Below are 19,217 nucleotides of genomic sequence, written 5' to 3' on the forward strand. Positions count from 1 at the left end.
CCAGAGTCCTCAACGGCTTTCGTGTCGTTGACCCAAAGTCATTTCTCTATTCTGACCTTCCCTGACCTCTCCGTGGCAAGAGATATAGGTAGTCACTTCTCGATACACAGCCTTCCCTTGGCTTTCCAGGGCACGTACCACACGGGCTGCCTGTCTCCCTACTGTCTCACGGGACAGCCTGCTTAGGTTAATTCTTCCTCCCCTTTGGCACTTGCTCTAGGGGTTGGGCTGCGTCAGGACTCAGGTCTTGGTTCTCTTCCCTTCTTCATCTACACTTTTCCTCTAAGTGTCCCGTCCAGTCCCTTGGCTCCCCAAGCCCACTGTATGGCAATGGCCATTGAAGTATAGGGCCGGCGGGACACATATTCTCTGAGATGCCTTCTCTGGCCATCCAAGTGAAATCACCTTCGTGTCAACCTAAGTCTGGGCATATTACTTGCCACTCTCTGACATTTGGGGGACATGTTTTCCTGTTCATTTACTGTTTGTATCCTCATTACTAGAATATAAGCTGCCAGGAGGCAGGGACTTAGCCTATTTAATTCATTGCCATATCCCTAGTGTCTAGATGAGTGCCTGGTACTTAGACGGTAGGTGCTCAGTGCATTTGTTGAATGAATGAATGACTCAAGAATGACTACTCTTTGGGAGTAGAGTTTGGAAATCTCTTTTTATAAAAAAATGTTCAGCAACTAGGGATGTACTCGTACTATACTAGTGACTTAATGTATTTCCTGGGTGGATCAAAGCAAGAATTTTCATTGTTAAAGACTGTGGAGGACAGTGCTTATGCAAAAGAACTGAATCTCTAATAGTGGAATTACAAGGCCCGTGACAAATATTCAAAAGATAGAGGCCAGTAGGGCCTTTTGCCCAGGTAGCAGTGGCATAGAGGGCTGTAGTTGCTTCCCCATGCTGCGGCCCTGTCCTTAGTTCACAGCAGGGAGATAAAGTGCCTTCTGTCTTTCTTGAAAGGAATCAATAATAAGAATGAGTACTTGGCCCTCTCCAAAAGGTCAGCTTGACACCTGATTTCTCAGGCTGCTCTCTTGATCCCTCCTCCCCATTAACGGGGCAGCATTTTCCTGCCTGGCAGACGACTTTCGAAGAACAAATTTGTAATCTGATTCTGAGAAATATTATGGGATTAAGATGGTATCTCCGGGTTCATTTGGTTCGGCCCCCTGAAGGATGGAAGGGTGGTCCAAAGCGAAGGTCAGTGTCTCCCCAGGATGGGCCTGGGTGTGTGCACGTGTGAGCCTGGATACAAGAAAAGGGACATGGGTAGAGGTGTGTGTGGGCAGTAGGATGATCCTCCAGTGGGAAGGACTCTCGCTGTGGCCCGCCGCCGTGCCTGTAGCGGCAGGTGGGCTCCTGCACATGGGCAAGGGAAGGGAGGGCAATATGGGGGAATTTCCTATTAGGGCCCATTTTTACTTAACATGGACCATGAACCTCCCCAGGAATGTGGCTTTGGGAGGAATCATTTGTAGCAGGCAGAACACAGGCCCAACTCCTTAGCCGTCCTCAAGACTCCCTGTACCCCGATGCCGCCAGGCAGCCTTCCAGTAGCGTCACTCCAATACCAACTGCCCAGAGCCCCGCTCTCTCTGTCGGGATGCCTCCTTTTAGGAAAGCCTGATATACAAACCAGAAATCTCAAGCACAAGGGAGACAATTAACCTGGGGGGCGAGGGTTACAAGCTGGCAGGCTGGGAGCCTATGGTTTGGAAAACATCTGGGCCCCCTGGCCAGGTCCCCACCCCCATCCTATACCTCCCACCTCTGGCAAAGCCTCGGGGAGGAGGCCGATTATCTGTTTTTTTTTAAATGAATAGGATGGGCTGTGGGCTCCTGGCAGGCCCCATCTGTCCGCTGCCCTGACTCAATTTGATTCCCATTCACCCGCCTTTGTTTGCCTTCCTTTTTTGATCAGCAATCTCGTGGGGGGTGGGAGTGCAAAGGCTTAATGTTCTCCCAGGCTTGGAGAAGCTGCAACCCCCTCCTGGCCGCCCACCCCCACTGCGGTCCCGAGGCCCTGTTCCTGGAGGTGAGTGTCCTCAGGCCAGAGGCTACCCGCAGTGCAGGGCCCAGTCTGGCCCGGTCTCCTGGGTGCCACAGAGGGGAGGCGGGCAGAGACGCGTCAGGGAAGAAAAGCTGGTATGCGATGTTGGGAGGTTATGGGGCAAGGATGTTGGCTGCTCCCCCAGCCAGAAGGCAATGCACCTCCCAGGGTCAGGAGCCTTTCTCTAGGTGGGGTGGGGAGGGGAGGGAAGGCAGAGGAGATTAGCTGGGGGTCCCAGAGCCTCCTGAGTGGGTGGGGACTACAAATCTGGGGGTGTCACCACTATAAGTCATTCATTTCTTTTTAAGTAGAAAAGGTAAAAGAGCAGTCCATTAAAAAACAAAGTAAAATTTTTGACTATAAGATTTCACCCATAATCTCACAGCCAAAGGACTAAAACGACTTTGGAATTTGTGCAAGCCTTTGGTGACCAGGGGATTATTTTGTAAACTGTCATCTTGACTGAAAAGGGACCCAGGGAACTTTGGAACTGGCAGGGCACAAGGAAATGCTACCCATTCTGCAGATCACAGGAGCCTAGAGGGAGCCCAGGCCTCTGGACACCTGGGCCCGTGCTGGCCCTTGCAGCTGGGGTCAAGGTTATGCTAGAATGAGTGGACCCTGGTTGTGTGTGAAGGTTTAGAGGCACAGGTATGGCTCAGCAGGAAATAACTCTGAGCTTCCTGAGGTGGGGGATGGGGGAGAATAGATGTAAAACCGGATAACAGCAGTAAAGATTAATCCCGAGGCCTCTACCGTGTGGACCAGACCAGTTAGAGGTTGGGAGGTACGGATTTAGACTTTCTTGGTGTGATCCACCATGCTCCGGCATTGTGGGCAGGGCCTATTTCTGCCCAGCAGGGGGCTCTAGAATGTGCCTCTGCATGTGGTGTGTGGCTTCACGTGGGTCCCAGCTGGCACCAGCTATGGCCAATACCTGGCCAGTTTGTCCTGGGGGACGTCCCACCCTCCAAGAAGTGTAAGAGGTAGCCCCAAAACTATAGGACGAAGTAGAAAGTTCGGGGGGGGGCGCATAACAGAGGTACAGAGGTAGCTGACAGTGGGGACACAGCAGGCTTGGGGAGAAGGCCTCTGAGCTGTTTGGGATGGAGGAGATGGGCCCCCGCGGAAGGGAGAGTGGGGCTCCATGTTTGCTGAGAAGCCAAGGCAACGCAGAGTGGGGGCCAGTCAGGCATGCAGTGCCGACGGCTATCTGGGGAAAGATCCTCCAGGAGCCAGGAGTCACAGCCACCAACAACAGGAAATGTCATGAGACGAATACGACCAGGTGCCAAACCCAATATAATACGTACATAACCCGGGGCCCGAACGCACGCTACTGTAGACCGTGCTGTGGAAATTGGGGGGAGAAATCTCTGTGGGTCGGGGAGCAGGATGGGGTTTATGGGCAATATAGGATTTGATTAATCCTTAAAGGGCGTGTGGTAATTGGGTAGGTAGACGAGTGAACAGCATATGTGCTTCTAGTTAATTATTTATTTGTGTTCGTCTGCTGATTTATTTTTTATTTTCAGGAATTTAAAAAAAATTACAGAGAAGTACAGAGACTAATTATCATAGAGACAGGTGTGCCCACCACCCAGAATTGATGGTTATTAATATTGTGTCCCATTGGCTTCGTTTTGTTAAGTGAAAAAAAAATAAAAAGACAATAGTTGGAGTTGAATAGATGTCCCTTTTGTCTCTCCCCACTATGTTTTCTCCTGCCAACTCCCTCCCTGTCTGTGCCCCACAGCCCAGCCGAATTTGGTGTGTATCTTTCCAGTTTATTTGAAATACTTTCCCAAATACCTATGTGTCAAATATGTAACAAACAACAGTAGTGTTTTGTAGTTTTTCTTAAATGAATATAAAATGTGTGCTGAAAGCATTGGGCTACAAGTTTGCTTTTGTTCATTTGCTGAGTTATATGTGGGTCGAACAGTGTTCTTTTTACCTGTAACCTGGCATTCTGTCACATGGATACAGCAGTAATTAATACTGTCACAGTCACCATGCTCTTAAACTACTCCTTACACAGACGTATGAGAATATAGGCAGAAGTACTGGGTGTGGGGAATGTGTAGTTTTACAATTGTAACTCATTTATATTGTTAATAGCGGTTAGTTTTAATTACCTGGTGACTATGAAATAGATTCTATTTGTGCTTCTCTGTCACTTGTGTTTACAAAGCATATTACATTAAAACATTCTATTCTTAGAGGGGCAGACACCCGGTGGTTTTTGCTGAGGTGGCTCTAGGATAAAAAATACAGACCCATTTTCATTTACTAATGTTTATAAGAAGAATAATTTTTAATCATTGCTGACTCTGGGGAAGGAATAAATAAAAAATAAATAAAAGAATGACTTTTTAATAGGAACCTTGTCCTGCTGGGCTATGTTTAGAAACTGTCGATCGGACTTGGGTTATTGTAAATGTATGCATACCTTACTTTTGACTTTGGGCTCCAATAGATAGATGATAGGCAGATAGATAGAGAATATTATATTTAGTTCTATGGGCACATTACATGCAGAGAATAGTTATAAGACCAGCTTTAAGCTCTCCTGAGTTTGGTGATTTGTGGGTGCTCTTCTCTGATCTGCCTACTGTCACATTAAAATTCCACTATTGAAATCCTTCATATGCATTACAACTTTCATAATCACAGACGGAGTAAGATATTAAACCGTTACCTTCTTTCTGCCAAGTATACATTTGCTTGCCATTTCCCTATAAAGAAGATGTCTTCCATAAAGTGGAACAGAAGTAGTTTTCTGAGTGGGGACAGTGGACAGAGGAGGAAAGGCAAGAGGTAGTCCCACAGCTAGGCGGCCAGGAGCTGGGCAGGCATCGATGTTTCTGGAGGTCCAGAGGTCATCCCCCAGTGGAGGATGGGGTATCCCTTGGTGGTTGGGAACAGAGGGGCAGGTAGACAGGTAGAGGAGTGGTCAGTCCTCAGAGGCAAAGGAGACGCTGAACACCGTCTCCTGCCCTCCCCACTGCCCCCGTCACACATGTATGCCCATACACACACCACTCCAAGCCTAAAGAATGTTCCCCTAAAGGAGCAAGTCTGGACCATCGCTGCATGGTCTACTGCTTATTGGAAGTGAAGGAGAAAACGACCCAGGTATGGTCTTGATGCGCTGTCCGCAGCTCTCTGTGCCGCACATGTCATTTTAAGCCAATTAAAACAGCTGGTGGATACCTGGAGAGCCGTAGGGGGCACGTGAGCAGTGAGATGGCTCAGGTTTGCCAGCCCACAGTCCTGAGGGGACGTCCTGCCTGAGCTCACCCTCCCCGGCATTGGCAGCACGTTCCTTCCTTCCTTTCCAAGTATTTCCACATCCATTATCTCGGCTGATCCTCACAATACCCCGGTGAGGTGAGTTGGAAAGATATGGAGGCCCCATTTGGCAGAGGTTAAGTGGCTTTGCTGAGGTCATGGATTTTAGCAGTGGGGACAGCCTGGAGTCCAGGCCTCTGGGCCAGGACATCTGGGATGCCACTGCCACAGACACACACACACACACGGACACATGTGCGTGCATTCAATTTGGATCTTGTAGCCTTCTTCACAGGAGGGCAAGGCCTGTGTCTTGTACCTCCCTGAATCCTTAAAAAAAATTTGGGGGGTTGCTTTCCAAACTGAGCCATTTCTTCTGTTCCAGGGTTCTTGCGTACCTGCAAACCTCTTCTGTCCAGGGTGATGGGCATTTTAGGAGAAAAAAAAATTGCCCATGGCAAAGCCTCCTAATCGTCACCCATCAGCCCACCACGAACCTCCCACATTGTTGTGAATGCCCTGTGTGTGCTGATAAAAATATGAAGGTTACTCTGCTGGACGAGCTGCAAGGGACAGTCATTAGCCCACACAACGGTGGCCCGATGGGAGTGTTGCTATTTCTGTGTTGCCAACAGTCCTCAACAAGCTGCTGACCGCTCTACTGGCCTTCCCAGCACTCTTCTTCAGCACCAGCCTCCAGTTCTTTCCTGTTTCTCACGCCATCCTGCTTCCTTAGCCCTCCTGCCCTCCAGGCCTGTGCTGCATACTGGAAGGTGCCAGTGTCTATTTCTGGTAACATGAGCGTAGAAAGCAGGAGGTATACAGGCAGCGAAACAAAACCAGGGCTGAAACAAATGGCCAGAGAAACGGACCAACCTCCAGAAGCATCAGGAGAGGGTGCGTAGTGTTCTGGATTGAGTTATGGTGGCTCTGAACGCAGAGAGAAGGCAGGGTCGGAGGACTTCGGGGAGACGGCCCTGGGGATGGGGGAATTCCCATAGAAAGAAGGGAGAGGAGGTGCACACAGTCTGCCTCTCCCCATTTTTCCTCTCTGCTTCCAATCCTGGAACCTCAAGGCCAGCGGTGGGTCCGAGCCTGGGGCTCCCTTTTCTGCTGGCATCGCCTAGGTGACTTGCCTCCGCTCCCACCCTGCAGAGATGAGACATTTCCCAGCCAGCACTGTTTCCAGAAAGAGAAGGGAGATGGGGCCGTTGGGGGGGGCGGGGGGGTTGGGCAGGACGTGGCAGAAGGGGCTTCCTGCAAAGCCGGGGCTGACTGGCGCCCAGAAGGATAAATGACTCTGCTCGCCGGCTGCCCGTGTTACACAACTTGTCTGTGTTGGCTTGAGACCTCAGTGATCCCCCTCTAATTGAAATCACTTTCCCCTGACCTCCTCCGTAAGCCGGGAGCTTGCCGCTCTCTGCCAACAAAGAGGCGCGGAGGTCGGAGGAAATCCTGGCCGGGCAGTGGAGCCGCGCGCCGCGCTGTCTTCCCGGGCTGCTGGCGCCCTGGCCTGCGGGGCACCTGCTAGGTCCGGGGAAGGCTGTGCCTGCCGGGGTCGCCAGCGGGCTGCGAGGCTCCGAGCGGGGCCGGGACTGCCCCCTAGAGGGCACTGGGGGTATTTTGGACGGGGTTGCCGGGGTGGTGGGGGCTGTTGACTGGCATTTGGGGGCGCTCCGCGTTTGGTGGGGAAGAGGCTTGGATGCTGGACATCCACGCCGTGTGCGGGGACAAGCCCACATTTTCCTCGCAGTCCGTAAAGATGAAAAATCCGTGTATGATGATCTGAGCCTAGACTCTGTTTCACACATAAATCAAAGTATTTTTGCACCGTTATAATATACTCTGGTGTTCCCAAGAAAGCAACTACCTCGTAAATCAACGGAAAGGGAGCTCTTTTTCCAGTTCATCTCGGTAAGAGTTCTTTACCATTTAGGCACCTTGCAGTGCTTGAACCATGACAATGTAACACATCTGTATCCAAATCTCTATTTCTTTCTCTCTCTATTTATGTGCATATGCATGTAATGGGTTATATATATATATATATATATATATATATATATACACACACACACATCCCAAATATACTTTTATGCCATTATTTTTATATGTCAATAAAGAAGTTCCAAAAGCATTCAGTTGAGTATCATCTAGTCTTAAATACAAACTTAGTGGGAGCAAGCTCAATGTCTTCTGGTGCAGATATGCCTGAAATTGCATACATTTACATACAGAAATCACAACAGAAATGCACATTACTTGATTAGAAATTACTTTTGCTTTACTTCTCTCTATAATGATACTAAAACAATTGTGTTGACCTCTGAAAAGGGATTTTGATCCCTTTAGAGTTGAGAACCATTGTTGTTAGCTCTCTGAGTGTGTTTCCCTCTCAGTTTTTGCCTCAGAAGATAACTGGGGACAGTAGGATGTTAACAACAGCACAAATGTCAGACAAAATCATAGGCATGGAACACTGAGCCCAGGATACTGCTGCCAAGAGAAACATTGCTGATTAAGGTCCCTGAGAGGTCCAGATTCCAAATGTAGAGGAGGGGGTGGGTGGGGAAGTGGGGGACTAGGGGGGAGACAGGGGGCGGTGGGCAGTGGGGTGTAGAGCACAATTGTGAGCCAAAGTTAGTAGACCAAAGATGGTGGTAGTTTTCCGAGTTATAAGCAATGCATGGAGATCTTTTTTTCTCTTTTAAATTATTAAACAGCTAAGAAAAAGAAAGGAAAAACCTTCTTTAAGCACTTACTGACCATCTACTATGTGCCAGCACTCTGTTACAGGATCTCTTTTCATTCTTACCTCAACCCAGCAAGGTAGGTATCATTGAACCGCATAGAAGAAAAACTGGGGGCACACTTAAGAAGCAAAAGTTGAACCAAATCCATTTGGTGCCTAAGTCAGTATGACATACTGCCCTTACAAACTTGTCAGTGGGCTTGTTTTTATTTTTGTAGATTGGTGGTTTAATTAAGGTCTTCTGTCTTAGTCAGCAATTTCAGTCTATGATACTTGGCTAATTTTAACATCTAGATGTTAAAGGCAACACAAATAGAAATTCAAATGTAGAACTGAACCAATATGAAGACATTGGTATACTTTTGAAAGAAATAAAACAATATATGTACAAATGGAAAACATAGTATCTTCTTAGGTGGGAAGACTTAATATAAAAATTTCAATTCTCCCCCCAAATCATTGTATAAATGTAATGAAATATCAATTGGAATTCAAATGGAATTTTTATTGTGTCAAATTATCTAAAAATTGATATGAAAAAGTAAATGTCTGAGAAAGGCCAAGAAAAAATTTTAAGAATGGTTGAGGAAAGACAACTTGACTTAGCCCCTATAAAAACACATACGGAATGGGGTTGACGTAGAAACAGGATGGGAAACCCAGAAACAGATCCCTGTGAAAAAAGGTAGTATCTTTAATAAATGTTGCTGATAATCTGCTTAGAAGAAAATAGATTTCAGTTCCCTGGCTTACATCATATAAAAAATAATCTAACTGGATTAAGGCCTTAAATATAAAACAAACAAATAAAAAAAACCCAAACCATAAATTAATTACAAGAAAATCCAAGGAATACATATATACACATATAAAAATGATATTCTATATTATGATATAGAAATTAATTATATACAATTTATATTTATTTATTTATTTATTTATTTATATATCAGTACTTTATGTTTATCTCTATATATTTGTATATAAAATCTCCCCAGGGCTGCGGTTGAGGGAAAGAATAGTGTGAAATAGAAAACAATTCCAGCAAGTCAGGAAATTTAGAAATTATAAAGGAAAAGGTAAGGCATATTCAACTGTGTAAAAATTGTATAACACTAGTTTGGCAAATAGATTGGGGAGCACATTTTCATGCAAATGATTGACAAAATGTTAATATCTCAAATGTACCAAAAATTTCTGACAAATGAATAAGAAAAAAATGTAGGACAATAAATTAGAAAATGGGCAGAGGCTATGAAGAGACAGTTCAGAGAAGATCAAGTTCAAATACCAATGAACTCATGAAAAGATAATTAACTTCTCTAGCAGTCTATGTACAATGAAAGTATCAGTGAGATATCATTTCAACTACAAAGCTAGTAAAATGTGAAGAATGGTAACTCCTACCACTAATGGAAATGTCAGGGGAGAAGTGACCTCTTATATAGTTTCTGAGGAAAGGTGAATCATGTTTTTAGAGTGCAATTGGGTGATGATTTTTAAAACATAGTATACATGTACCTTTCAACCTGACAACCTACTCCTGGGAATTTGTCCTTTCAAAACAAAATTTTGGTAAGAAAAAGATACTTGTTCAAGGTCAAAGATGTTCACATCAGCATTGCTTGCAACTACACAAACTGGAAATAAATAGATGCCCATCAATAGAGGAACAGTTGACTAAATTGGGGAATACTTATATGATGGATTATTGCAAAGCTCTTAAAAAAGATTTTATTGAATATCATTTCCTACTGACTTTGAGGAATTATCACCACGCATTTTTGAATGAGGAAAGCACTTGCGGAGAATGGTATCTAATATGACCCAGTTTTGTAATTATGACCCCTCCAGAATACATACATATATTCATGTAGGTAAATGGATAGAGGAGCATAAAGAAGATTAATGGAAAGATTCAAAACAAGTTGATACCAATGAACATGAGAGACAAACAAGGGGTGGAGATGTGGTGAGTTTGTATAAGGAATCAAAGAGGTTAAAAAAGATAAAAAGATTGTTGACCTTGATAAAAATCAACATGAGTGATATGGCCTAATTTGTTTTAAATTGTGTGTGTATTATAAAACCATACATGGAGAAAAAAGTCTGGAAGGACATTCATTAAATATTAATAATATATTCATGGATTGGATATCATAGAGATTCCAGTTCTCCCAAATTGAACATGTAGATTCAATACAACCCCAGTAAAAATCTCAGCAGGTATGAGTGTGTGTCTATGTGTGTCTGTGCACATGCATGCATGTATGTGTTGTGCGTAAACTGACAAGCCAATTCTAAAATTTATATAAAAATGCAAAGGGCAAAGAACAGTCAAGACGCTCTTGACAAAATAACCAAGATGTGGGGTGGGGAGGGAGGAGGAAAGAAGGGGTGTCTTGCATTATCAAATATCATGACTTAAGACTTACAAGGGAACAGGAACTAAGACAATATAGTATCTGTGAAAAAAAGAGATGAATAGCTCAACAGAGTTTAATAGGGTGCTCAGAAACAGGTTCACACATTTATGAAAACTTTATTTATGGCAAAGGTGAACTGCAGAGCAGTGGTGGGAAAAGAAAGTCTTTCCAATAAATGATATTAAGTCCATCAGATATCAAAATGAAGAAAAATTAACTCCTACTTCACACTATATACAAAGTGAATTCCAAGTGAGTTGTGACCATCAATGTGAGAGGTAAATCAGTAAAACTTCTGGAAGATAATGTAAGGGAATGTCTTTCTAAACTTCAGGGTAGGGAAAAATTTCTTAAATCTGATACAAATCCCACTAATCTTAAGGAACAGATCACTATACTGGACTACATTAAAATAAAGAACCTAACTTTACCAAAAGAAATCATTCAGAGCATAAACAAACCACAAAAGTGGGAGAAGAGATTTGCAACATATAAAAAATAAGAACTCAAAACCAGATTGCACACAGAATTCTTACAAATCAGTAAGAAAAAACCCACAACCCAATAGAAAAATAGCAATAGACTTGAATGGGTATTTACAAAAGAGGATAAAGAAATGGCCAAGAAATATAGGAAAAAGGGGTTTGATCTCATCAGTTATCAAAACTTCATAATTAGATACACATACCCCTCGAATGGCTAAAATGAGAAGCCTTCCTAGGGCTGTGGAGCAGTGGGAGTGTTGAAACACGGTTGGGGGTGTACAAATTGGGATGACCACTTTGAGAACCTCTTTAATGGAGTTGAATGTACACACATGTGATGATGGGGCAGTTAGATCCCTAGACGTTCACTTGACAGAAATGTGGGCCCATGGGAAGCCCAAGTCATGTACAAGAATGTATGTAGCTGTGATTGCTAACAGTCCCAAACTGAAAGCACAAAATGCTCATTGACAGCAGAATGAACAAATAAATCACAATATATTGTTCTAATGGAATAATTACCAGAGTGAAAACAAACGAACCACAGCTCTCTACTGCAACACAGATGAACTTCCAAGCATCATGTTGAACAAAAACAGCGTAACACAAAGAAACATTCAATTATTTAATTTGTGTAAAGGCCAGCAAGCGCTAACTGATGGGGTTGGGAGGAGGGGCAGTAATGATGACCGAGGAGCAGGGCAGGGAGAGTAACTGTGAGGCAACACAAGGCCTCCTGAGGAGCTGGCCGCATTCTCTTTCTTGTCCATGGTTGTGGATACATAGTAATTCATTTTGTAAAACTTTGTGAAGTTGTGAACTTGTGGTTTGTGCATTTTTGTGTATTTGTGTTCTGCTTCAATAAACAAGAAAGAATTTGGGTGGTAACTATCTCGGGATGATGAGATGTCATATAATTTTTACTTTCTTATAATTTTTTCTATTCTTAGAATTGTTTGCAATACACGTGTATTCTTTATATAATCAAGAAAACCATAAAGCTCTTTTAATTGTGGAAACAGATAATCAAACAAGTTTCAGAAATGCAAATGTGTTCATTTAACCAGTGCAACTACAGCTAGGTGCTCTTCCACAAAGTTGGTTTTAAGAAAAGATCATGAGGGTGCCTGGATGGCTCAGTGGGTTAAGCCTCTGCCTTCAGCTCAGGACATGATCTTGGGGTCCTGGGATAGAGCCCCACATAGGGCTCTCTGCTCATCAAGGAGCCTGCTTCCCCTCTCTCTCTCTGCCTGGCTCTCTGCCTACTTGTGATCTCTCTGTCAAATAAATAAATAAAATCTTAAAAAAAGAAAAGAAAAGAGGGCGCCTGGGTGGCTCAGTGGGTTAAGTTGCTGCCTTCGGCTCAGGTCATGATCTCAGGATCCTGGGATCGAGTCCCACATTGGGCTCTCTGCTCAGCAGGGAGCCTGCTTCCTCCTCTCTCTCTGCCTGCCTCTCTGCCTACTTGTGATCTCTCTCTGTCAAATAAATAAATAAAATCTTTAAAAAAAAAAAAGAAAGAAAGAAAGAAAGAAAAGAAAAGATCATGAGTCAGCAGATGCACATTTTTATCCCTGCTTGATTACTGAGTTCACCTTGGCCTTGAGAGATCATACTCTCTACCTCTGCCATGGGTGGACTCTAGACCACCCAGATTCTGCCATATGAGCACAGGACCAGGTGTTATGGAAAGAGCCTGGGCAGAGAACCAAGAGAACTTGGCTCAAGTGCTAGCTCTTCTAGAAACTTCCAGCAATGTGACCTCAGGCTAGTTACTTCATCTTTGGGGCAACAACACTCTGATCTAATAATTTCTATGGGATATTCCTGTAACTCTCTATCTCAATGACATGGAGTGGGTTTGGGAGTGTTGGAGCCAAGTACACTGGGCAATGCCAGCATCTGTTCAACATGCATGATGTGACAGTTTCCAGAGTATTCACCAGGGCTACACTAATTCCCACCTGCAAGGAGGTGGCATTTTAGAGTAGGAGACAGTCACCAAACAGATAAATGAATACCAGTTTGAAAGCTCATCCTTCTGTTTTAAATGCTTGGTTGAGAGGACAAGACACGACCAATAGTTGTCCATTGGATTTGGCAGCAGAGAAGTAAAATGAGGAATTTAGGACAAGCGCAGTTACGGGGGGATTTGAGGACAGAAGCCTCAAGAATGAGAGGTGAGGAAGCAGAGACCGTCCCAACAGACAATTCAGAAATTTTGCTAGAAAGGGAGACAGAGAGATCAGGTGGCAGCTGGAGAGGGTGTGAGTTTAAGGGAGTAGATTTTCATTTTTATTTTCTTTAGGACAAAACTAGAGCACATTATCATGTCAAAGTGTTCATGGGAGAGAGGAAAGAAGGACAATGTGTTTGCAAGAGCCAAGTCTGAGTAAGAGATAGAGGACTGAATCCAGACACAAGTGGAGAGTCAGCGTTGGTGTGGAAATACAGCTCTTCTACGAAGATGGGAGGCAAGAGAGAGATGATACAGGTGCAGGTCGGACTGAAGATTTGGTGGAGGAAAGATGAGGGAGTTCCTGTTAACCACTTCTTCTTTCTCATTGAAGAATGAGGTGACTTTGCCAACTGAGAAGTGATACCAGATATTTAAGGAGAGAGGAGAGTCATTTGAAAGAACAGGTAAGTGCACTCAAGGAGAAAGAGAAGTCCTGGGCAATGATGAGTTGAGATTTATAATCATAAAATCTTAGTAAATACTCTAATGGATTAGCCCACCAATTTCTCCCAAGAGATACAAATTAGTAAGACCCACACCCTCTGGTACCCTGCAATGAATAGCCCCTGGGTCCTTTTTGGAAAATGCTTTGAGACTCATGGTCTTAGTCTGTCTGGTGTAAATAAGCCATATCACTAAGAAAGAGCTTGTTGGCTGTCAGGTCTAATCTAATTGGGTGAAATGTTGGAGAGAGCTCAGATGAGTTAGGTGGAGTCTATCATCCCCTCATCTGTTGGTCTGTCCATCCATCCATCCATCTATCCATCCCATTCAATGGACCTCTTCTCTGTACCATGCACTAAGAGCTAGATTAACATCATTCTCATTATTTGAGATGAGTTATTTGGCAATTCCATGAGCAAATTTGCTCAACAAGTGTTTGTTGAGCACTAACTATTTTAAGCTGAGCCTTTTGCTGAACACTAAGGAGAACATAAGAATGCAAATGGAATTCTCTCTACTCTCCAATAGCTTATGATCTAGAGAGGGAGATCATTCAGGGTGACATTGTAATACTTCAATGGAGGTAACAAGTGCCAAGTGACAGTGCAGAGATGTGGGCTTGGAGGAGGGAGCTCAGAAAAGGAAAGTCTGGGTATCCAGGGTATTGCCAGCAGGGAGGTAGGGTTTGAGCTAGGCCTGATCAGCTCAACTCTTATCCTTGGAGAGGAAAAAAAAAAGACCCCCAAACTTGAAGAAATAGCGCAGTATTAGCATGCAGTCATAAACATAAAACATTAACATGTAATTCCCTTATGCTTTTGAAAAATTACTTCATAAACGCAAAGTAAAATATTTTTCCCTTTTTATTACCTGACAATTACATATTAAGAATTTCTTTTTATGTTTAAAAACATATGCAAGCCGGGGAAGGCAGACGCCAAAATGTAATTGCTTTCCTTCTATAAGAATCAGATGTCATTTTCTTCCAACTCAACTCTGAAAAGAGATAGGGAAAAGCAAATTGTTGTATACATTAAATTTGGAAACATCTGATAGCTTTCCTCAATTAAACTATTTAAATGGAAAAAGATTGCTGTACAGCTCTATCATATCCCACTGAATAAAACCTCAGCTGAGGCAAATTGGTAGTGGCGGGTACCAAATGCATTGGCAATAATGAGATTGGACAGCCCAGCGGAGGTCATTGGTAATTGTTATTATATGCAATATTGCACTGTCAGAAAAAGAAAAAAACCAACTGGGGAGCAAGCAGAGCCAATGCTGGGGATCTTATGGGAGTATCTGTGACCACCTCGCCAGGGAGACTTGGGAGGGGGCGGTGTGTCAGGAAAGTCTGAGCCCCTGGCTTGGAAAGCTGACCCTTCAGCAAGGGCTCTTCCTGGCCTGCCATGTGCTCCCAGCATGTGGGGGCAAAACACCAGCTGAGAGCAAGGGACCATGGGATGGCACCAGGGCATGGGGTACGGATCGAGGAGAGGCAGGGAAGATGGGCAACGGATCTGAGAGCTGGGACAAATGAAGCCAAAGTCTGTGTAATTGTTGTAGCTTGGCTCAGGGCTGGCTCTGATGGGAAGCACAGAAAGTTCTTTTCTCTCTCTCTCTCTCTCTCTAAATTTCCAGGGGTGCAGAAGGTAGAAAGAAGCAAATTCTCTTGCACTATGGGACCTCAAGCCTCCAGCTCAAAGTTCCACACTTGTGGAGAAAGGGGTGAGGCAAAGAGGGCTGGGTTGCCCAGGACCTAAGGAAGGCTGTCTGCTGCATTACAGTGTCTACTGAGGCCCAGGCACAGAGTCTAGGTCTGGGCAGTGTCTGGGGGAAGATGACCAGTCCCAGGCAGGTGACACACACAGGCTCCCTGGGCTGATGCAGGCAGTGACGCATAGAAGCCAAGGTACTTGGATACCATTCAGCCCCTCCCAAGACAGGCTTGAGTTTCATATGTCATGGCAGCAAGTGCCTCTGGGCCCACTGCACCATCTCAACGCTCTAGATTTAATCAAGAGGTCACTCTGAAACAGCACATGACTATTTTCATGGACCAAGAGCCTCGAAAGGACGGTGATGGCACCCAAGAGCTTCTTCTGTATCGCGCAAGCATTTTCAAGAGTGGCAGCATCATGTTAAGAAAGGAGGGAAAGAGGACTGGGAGCAGCCGAGGCCTCTGACCTTTTGGAGTCCAAGGATGGTAGTTAGAGTAAATCCACCAGAATCAGGCCTCCTGTTCTCAAAGACATCTTAGAGAGTATTCCTTGTGCTGAGTTGGCTTCCTGAATTTGTCCAAAGTCAGCAACAGGTAAGATCCCAGATAACCATACCAGGGGAACGAAGCTGGAGAGGTTGGGCACCAGCAGGGTAAGCCAAGTCGGCCTGGAGGAATGCAGCTTTCTGAGCTACAGAATACTTGGTTATCACCGGGTTTGGCATCCTACTCCAGGTGGACACCCCTCTGACACAGGGCTTCCCAGACCTGGGTGTGTTAGAAAATTTCCTGGAGACCTTCGTGCAAGATACAGGGACCTCCATGATCCCTGTTTTGCCTATTAAGTCAGAATTTCTGAAGATGAACGTCCAGAGAGCTGTATTTTAAGCAAGTTTGCTGAAGAATTCTGGGACAGCTACTTCACCGACGGGACCTGTATATGGGAAGGACTGCATATTCCTCGCTGTTTCTGCCAGAAGAAATCTCAAAGCAGGAGCTCATTCCTTACAGGTAGCCTGTTCTATTGTATGTAAGTCATGCTGAATTGCCCCGAAGGTCTCTATATTGCACTAACACCTGATTCAGAGTCAGTTCTTTCTCAGCTCTTACCTACCCGATGAGAAAGGAAGGGTGTATTTAGTAACCCTATTGCATAATTCTTCCTCAAGTGACAACTCAGAAAAAAGTTCATTTCTCCCAGGCTGATAAGCTCAGGGTAAGAATCCAGGTGTACTCTGAGGCAAGCGTTGCATTTGCGTACATTCATTTGGATGAAAAGATTGCATTCATTCATTCTCTTTGAGCCCTTCTTCCCTGCACTGAGACCTGGTGCTACACAGGAATCAGAACACAGACTCTACCGTTACGGAACTGGCAGCCCAGAGGAGCCACGCGCATGTGTGACTTTCGTCTGCCTTCCCAAGCGGATAGAGGACCGGGGAGGAAGGACCAGAGGGAATAGAGTTGATCAGGTATGGCTTCCTGGAAAAGGTGGCATTTTTCCATGAGTTGGACTTGATGGCTGATGATACCCCAGAAGAAAAGATGTGGTCTCATGCGTGGAGGGAGCAAGGTAAAGTGGGGTGTCCATCGGAAGAACAAGGAGTACGGCAGGCAGGGCAGGATGGCAAAGTGGGGAGCATCCTTCAATGCTCAGGGTTAGCTGAGGTTGAGGAAAGAGACCTCCACCTCCCTCCTTCACACTGAGGCCTATGTCCTAGACCTGGGGAAACACGCCTGGTGTAGCCTTACGCTAACAGGTGTCCCTGTCTCTGCTTGCAATTTAGTTTAAGGTTGTTCAGGTCTAAAGAAACTGTTTTAGAAATGGGCCTGCCTGGGGCACCTGGGTGGCTTAGTGGGTTAAGGGTCTGCTTCAGCTCAGGTCATGATCTCAGGGTCATGGGATTGAGCCCCACATCGTGGAGGGGTCCCTGCTCAGTGGGGAGTCTGCTTCTCCCTCTGTCTCTGTCCCTCTGCCCTGCTCGTGCTCTCACTCACACACTCTCTCTCTCAAATGAATAAATAAGAAATCTTAAGAAAAAAAAAAAAAAAAAAGGAATGCGCCTGCCTGGTTCTCCTTAATATTCATCAAATGTGGTGCCATTTGATGGGCCCTCATCCGTGCCGGGCCCGCCCACGGGGGTGAATATAAGAGCCTGTGCAGGGCTCCCCTTGCCTTGGGTCATGCAGCCCTCAGCCAGCGGCCAGGTATTTCCTGGGCATCTATCGGATGGCCAGCAGCGAACAGGCCATGGGTCGTGCCTGGAACAAGTCTGATCTACTGAAGGAGCGAGAGAATTTTCTGGAAATCGGACAGGGAGCTTACCTGTCTCAAGCACAGAGAAACGGGTAGGGAGGAAAAGCAAGTACAGCACAGCCAAGATTAGACCAGTAGAACAGCCTGCTTGGGACTGTCAGCGAAAAGATGATTCCTCACACTTGTTAAAGTGAGAACCGTCCTGAGAGGTGTGGGCCCACCGTGGGGGGTTCTCTGTGTGGGGAGGGGTGGCAGCTGGGGAGAGAAGTCAGGCTCAGTTCTGAATACAAGGACCAGGGATTAATAGGCAAGGAACAGGATCTGTGGGTAGAAAGCTGCCAAGAGCAAACTGCAAGGCTATGGCAGAGTCTTACTAGACCAGCTCGACAGGAAGGCAGGCAGAGCCTAAGATACTGGGGTCCGCACTGGGGCTGAAGAACGTGGTCAGACATGGTGGGGAGAGTTTTCTTTTTACTAAGCCGGTCAAGGGCAGAGCACAAGGTCAGGGAGCGGTCGGGAGGAGAACCCAGAGAAGCGTGACTCGCATTTGGCAGAAGGAGAGTCTTCGTCAGGCCCCTGCGGTCAGTGCCTGTTGCTGCTGTCACTGCCTGTTGCTGAGACTACCTGTGACTGTCATGGCAATTTCGGGTCACTCCCTCTACAGCCCAAGTCCGGGCTGGAAGAGGCTTTGGATGGACCAGGTCTGGGTCCCCTGTCTTGGCCAGAGCAGCAGAGGAAGGTGCAGCCAGGATGGAAGGACTGAGAGTTACCCGCACCTATAGTCAGGCAGCGTCCAGGTGAGCCCACGCTAAGGTCCCGGACAAGGGTTCAAGTGTGAGCATGAATGAGGGAGACAGGCAGGGCAGGACGGGGTCAGTCGAGGAAGAGCACTTCTGCCAAACCAAGGTGACGTGGGGTGTCATATAGGGGACGGGCCGGAGCACGGGTTTCCCACCAAGTCAGGCAGCTAAGGAGGACTCATGAGAGGGGTCTTCCTTGAGAAGGGGAAGCCCCACTTCACCCTGGGAGAGAGGGGAGAGCGTGCACAGAGGAGGGACGGCCTCTGGTAGGTTTGGGGGGCAGTGTGTGTGAGTAGGTGGACTTCGTGGCTGTGACCAGGTCCTGTGCCTGCATGGTGTGACAGAGACAGTGAACACAAGATTCAGACCGTGGGCTAAGGAATCTAAACACTCCTTTTGGCAACCGGCTTTTCATTCCTCACTTAGCCACGGACCCCGCCCAGCTGCGTGCCTTATCCGGACACAGCAATAAGGGAAGCAAACATTTCTGCAGTGTTCGCGCTATGCCACGCCCCGCGCGAAGCTCTTGATGTGTACTAGTGAATGAATCCTCATTACAGCGCTTTCAGAAAGGTTCTATTATTATGTCCATTTTGCAGATATGGAAACTGAGGCACAATGAAGCCCATTCTAGTATGTGTGTGGTCTGTTAGCCCTTTGCGACTTGTGCACCTGCATTACAGTGCAGGAGGGTAGGTGCTCAGAAAATAACAGCACGACGTACACATACATCTC

Source organism: Mustela nigripes, chromosome 8 (assembly GCF_022355385.1).
Source record: "Mustela nigripes isolate SB6536 chromosome 8, MUSNIG.SB6536, whole genome shotgun sequence".
Classification (NCBI taxonomy): Eukaryota; Metazoa; Chordata; class Mammalia; order Carnivora; family Mustelidae; genus Mustela; species Mustela nigripes.